This window comes from Otolemur garnettii, unplaced genomic scaffold (assembly GCF_000181295.1).
Source record: "Otolemur garnettii isolate 467f Iridium unplaced genomic scaffold, OtoGar3 scaffold00174, whole genome shotgun sequence".
NCBI classification, from domain to species: domain Eukaryota; kingdom Metazoa; phylum Chordata; class Mammalia; order Primates; family Galagidae; genus Otolemur; species Otolemur garnettii.
Window position 1 is genome coordinate 1582532 of NW_003852569.1, and position 5502 is coordinate 1588033.

The following is a 5502-nucleotide window of genomic DNA, read 5'->3' on the forward strand; positions in this document are numbered from 1 at the left end:
TTTTTTTTTTGAGACGGAGTCTCACTATGTCACCCTCAGTAGAGTGCCCTGACATCACAGCTCACAGCAACCTCAAACTCTTGGATTCACGTGATTCTCTTGCCTCAGCCTTCCAAGTAGGCTACAGGTGCCCCCCACAATGCCTGGCTAGTTTTCAGTTGCAGTTGTTATTGTTGTTTAGCAGGCCTGGCTGGGATTGAACCTGCCAACCTCAGTGTATGAGGCTGGAGCCCTACTCACTGAGCTACAGGTGCTGAGCCTTTCTTTTTCTTTTTTTTTTTTAATTTCAGATTAATATGAGGGTACAGATGATTAGGTTACATTGCTTGTATTTGTCATGTAAAGTCCAAGTTGTGCCCTTCACGCAGAAGGTGTGCCGTCTACCCTTACATTGTGCCTGTTAGGTGAGAGCACACCAATCCCCTCCCTCCTCTCCCCTTCCTCTTTTGCCCTCCTTTCAACTTGAATTAAATTTTTCTCTTATGTGGGTATTTATCTATCTACTGGTTTCATATTAATATTGAGTACATTGGCTACTTGCCTTTCCATTCTTGTGATACTTAGGAAAATGTTCTCCAACTCCATCCAGGTGAACACAAAAGCTGTGAAGCAGTGATTCTCCACCTTCCTAATGCCTGATGTATTTTCATTGTTACAAAGGGGTCGTGAGCCACAGGTTGAGAACCGCTCTGTAAAGTCTCCATCTTTTATGGTTGAATCATACTCCCTGGTGTATGTACACCACAGTTTATTAACCATTCATGGGTTGATAGACTCTGGGCTGTGGCTGTCTTCTCAATATCTGTCTTGTCAAGCCAGGGGATTTTGCAGCTTTGTTCTCCTTCTGCAGCTTTGCTCAGAGGGATGTTCTTAGGCTTATCCCACTTCTATTTGAAGATGAGGAGCTCCAGGCTTGGTCCTCCTAGAGTTGGTTAAATAGATCAGATAATCCCCAGTCACAGGGCCACCTGGTATCCCATGGTCTTGTGTTTGATTTCTGTTGAGTTGCTGAAGCTTCCCAGAGGCAATTATGATGACAACTGTTACTTGCTGAAGTAGGCTGGGCCTTAATCCTTTCTGGGCCATCCTGGGGTCTCTCCTTCTGGGTCTTGCCTGCCACAGCCTCATGGATCACCCAATTTTGCCAAGCACCATTGGATCTGCTAAATCATAAGGCCCCAGTGGCAGCTGTAGTTGCAGCCAGAGAGCATTTCCTTGTCCTTGACCCACTCAAAGCACACTGCCCTCAAGTTCCATGTACCACTCTGGCACCACCAGCAGCACTGACGCTGGGAGCTTCTGTAGCACTGCCACCCACATACCTGCATGCCAACATCACCAAAGCCTACTCCCTACCTGTGCACCAGCATCACCAAAGCCTACTCCCTACCTGTGCACCAGCATCACCAAAGCCTACTCCCCATGGTCCCTACTTCTTTGTGTCAAATCCTGGGTAGGCACACCTGACTGTGTCCAAAACCAAGTCACCTACTTGCTCCTAGCTGCAAGGAGGCCTGGGAAGGCCTGGGAAGTCCTTGCCTCCCACCAAACACAGAAAGAGCTGTATGTGCTCGCCTCCCACCATACAATGCAACACAAAAACAATATCTCAAATGGCTGCTGTGAAGGTTAAGTGACTTAATATCTTATAGTGTAGAGGTTACAGGCACAGAGCCAGTAGCTGACTGCCTGCATTCAAATCCTGGGCTCTGCTACTATCTGTGTGACTTCGAGGAAGTCACTTTCCCTTTCTATCTTATAACTTCCTTATCTGTAAATTGCACAAAATGAGAGTACTTACTTTATAGGGTTGTTGTAAATTTATAGGTTGTTATAAACCTCATAGTAAGGCCAACATATGAAAAGCTTAGAGAAATTCCCAGAAGGCATTTATATGAGGTACGTGCAGTTCATTTCTCTATTTTTCTATATTTTTTTCTAAAAATATGGAACACTTCACAAATTTGCGTGTCATCCTTGCACTGGGGCCATGCAAATCTCTGTATCGTTCCAATTCTAGTGTATGTGCTGCTGAAGCAAGCACTGCAGTTCATTTCATTTTCTTGGTCCCTAAGTGCTTACAACAGAATCAAGGACGTATTAGGTATTTAATAAATTATAGCTGTTGCTTTTACTTTTATTATTGCAGGTTAAGTATCCCTTATCCAAAATGCTTGGGACCAGAAGCGTTTAGATTTTGGATTATTTTGGATTTTGGAATATTTACATACACATAAAGAGTTTATCTTGGGGCTGGGACCCAAGTCTAAACACGAAATTTATTTATGCATTTATGTTTTGTTTACATGGTATTCATACAGGCTGACAGTAATTTTATAGAATATTTTATTTATGGGCGGCACCTGTGGCTCAGTGAATAGGGTGCCGGCCCCAAATACCAAGGGTGGTGAGTTTGAACTCAGCCCCATCCAAAATGCAACAAAAAAATAGCCGGGCAGGCTATTGTGGTGGGCACCTATAGTCCCAACTACTTGGGAGGCTAAGGCAATAGAATTGCCTAAGCCCAAGAGCTGGAGGTTGCTGTGAGCTGTGATGCCACAGCACTTCTACCAAGGGTGACAAAGTAAGACTCTGTCTCTTAAAAAAAAAAAAAGAATATTTTATTTATTTATTTATTTTTAAAATCAGCTTTATTTTAGCAGGCCCAGGCCGGGCTCGAACCCATCAGCCTCGGGGTATGTGGCCAGCACCCTACCCACTAAGCTACAGGCGCCATCTATTTTTATAGAATATTGTGAAATAATTTTGTGACTGGTGGTGCCTATAGCTCACTGGGTAGGGTGCTCACCACATATACTGAGGCTGGCGGGTTCAAACCCGGCCTGGGCCTGCTAAACAGCAATGACAACTGTAACAAAAAAAAAATAGCCAGGCATTGTGGCAGGTGCCTGTAGTCCCAGCTACTTGGTGGGCTGAGACAAGAGAATTGCTTAAGCCCAAGAGTTGGAGGTTGCTGTGAGCTGTTATGCCACAGCACTCTACCAGGGTGACATAAGTGAGACATAAGTAAATAAAGAAATAATTCTGTGGCCGAAACAAAGTTTTTGTTTTGTTTTTTTAAGAGACAGAGTCTCACTTTGTTGCCCTCAGTAGAGTGCTGTGGCGTCACAGCTCACAGCAACCTCCAGCTCTTGGGCTTAGGCGATTCTTTTGCCTCAGCTTCCTGACTAGTTGGGACTACAGGTGCCTGCCACAACACCCGGCTATTTTTTTTGTCGTTGCAGTTTGGCTGGGACAAGGTTTGAAACCGCCATCCTCACTCCCCCCTGAGCCACAGGTGCTGCCCCTGAAACAAAGTTTTGTTTGCATTTGACTGTGATCCCCATCATATGTGGTCAGGTTTAGAATTTTCCGTTTGTGGTTACATGTCTACACTCAAAAATTTCAGATTTTAGAATACTTCAGATTTTGATTTTTGGAGTAGGGATGCTCAACCTGTACCTACTTCTTGCCTACTTGTTCAGGTATTTCTTTTTTTTTCTTTTCTTTTTTGAGGCAGTGTCTCACTCTATTGCCCAGGCCACAGTGCTGTGGCATCATACCTCACAGCACCCTCAAACTCTTGCACTCAAGTGATCCTCCTGCCTCAGATTCCCAAGTAGCTGGGACTACAGAAACCCACCACAATGACCAGGTAGTTTTTTCTATTTTTGTTTGTTTGTTTGTTTGTTTAAGAGAGTCTCAAGCCCTGGGTAGAGTGCCATGGCATCACAGCTCACAGCAATCTCCAACTCCTGGGCTTAAGCGATTCTCTTGCCTCAGCCTCCCAAGTAGCTGGGACTACAGGCATCTGCCACAACACTTGGCTATTTTTTGGTTGTAGTTGTCATTGTTGTTTGGCGGGTCCAGGCTGGTTTCGAACCTGCCAGCTCCAGTGTATGTGTCTGGAGCCCTAGCTGGTGAGTTACAGGCTCACAGTCATCATTTCAATTTTTTTAATCATGCATTTCAAGCTTAATATAAAATGTAACATATAGGCTTGGCACCTATGGCTCAAGCGGCTATTGCGCCAGCCACATACACCTGAGCTGGTAGGTTTGAATCCAGCCCAGACCACCAAACAACAATGACAGTTGTAACCAAAAAATAGCCAGGTATTGTGGTGGATGCCTGTAGTCCCAGCTACTACTTGGGAGGCGGAGGCAGGAGAATCGCTTGAGCACAAGAGTTGGAAGTTGCTGTGGGCTATGATAGCACAGCACTCTACCCAAGGGGACGGCTTGATGTTCTGTCTCAAAAAAAAAAAAATGTATAAAATTGACATATACTGTGATAAACAAACATTGCTCCCTGTGTTGCTTGATCTTGACCAGTAACCACTGTTAGTTACATTTGGTATGCTAAAAGAAGCTTTATCTCTACAAATCCTTTCCTATGAACATATAAATAAATAAATAGATAAATTTAATCCAAATTATAAATATAGTTAACTTTATATAATTTTATTTATTGATTGATTTTTATTTGTTTATTTTTTTGTAGAGACAGAGTCTCACTTTATCACCGTTGGTAGAGTGCCATGACATCACAGCTCACAGCAACGTCCAGCTCTTGAGCTTAGGCAATTCTCTTGCCTCAGCTTCCTCAGTAGGTGGGACTACAGGCACCCGCCACAATGCCTGGCTATATTTTTGTTTCAGTTTGGCCAGGGCCAGGTTTGAACCAGCCACCCTCAGTATATGGAGCTGGCACCCTACCCACTGAGCCACAGGTGCCACCTTATATAGCTTTTTTTTTTTTTTTTTGAGATAGAGCCTCAAGCTGTCACCCTGGGTAGAGTGCCGTGGCATCACAGCTCACAGCAACCTCCAATGCCTGGGCTCAAGTGAGTCTCCTGCCTCAGCCTCCCAAGTAGCTGGGACCACAGGCATCCACCACAACGCCCAGCTAATTTTTGGTTGCAGCCACCATTGTTGTTTGGTGGGCCTGGGCTGGATTCGAACCTGCCACCTTGGGTGTATGTGGCTGGTGCCTTAGCCACTTGAGCCACAGGCGCCGAGCCCACCTTATATAGTTTTAATTAAAATATGATCACATTGCTTTTCTGCTATTCCCCTGATCAGTCTTCCTCCTTGGATGCCCTTCCATACTGGTATATGGAGACCAGATATCATGGTTGTGTGTGTCTCAGTTTGTGGATGTTCTGCAGTGTATTTTACCATTTCCTTATTGTTTTCAGCTTTTCACTATTTTTACAGTGTTGCACTGAAAATCCTATTCATATACTTGTATGTCTATTTCCATAAAGTAGATCACAGAAATGGATTCCATTTAAAATGTTGCTAGGTGTCAATAAATCGCCTTCTAAAAATTGTGTAGTCTTGCCATAGAATGCAAAAATGACCTTTCCACCACACTCTTCCAATCCTAAATAGTACCAACTTTTTTATTATTTTTATTTTATTTGTTTATTTTTTGAGACAGAGTTTCACTATGTCGCCCTCAGTAGAGTGCTGTAACATCACAGCTCACAGCAACCTC

General features: G+C 43.9%; 1 non-coding gene across 1 annotated transcript; it reads right to left on the minus strand.

Annotated features, from left to right (window-relative positions):
* Positions 1-1940: 1940 nt before the first annotated feature.
* Positions 1941-2044, minus strand: LOC111728634. The gene has a single exon (XR_002775869.1). It is a non-coding gene; the product is annotated as a U6 spliceosomal RNA (small nuclear RNA).
* Positions 2045-5502: the final 3458 nt, after the last annotated feature.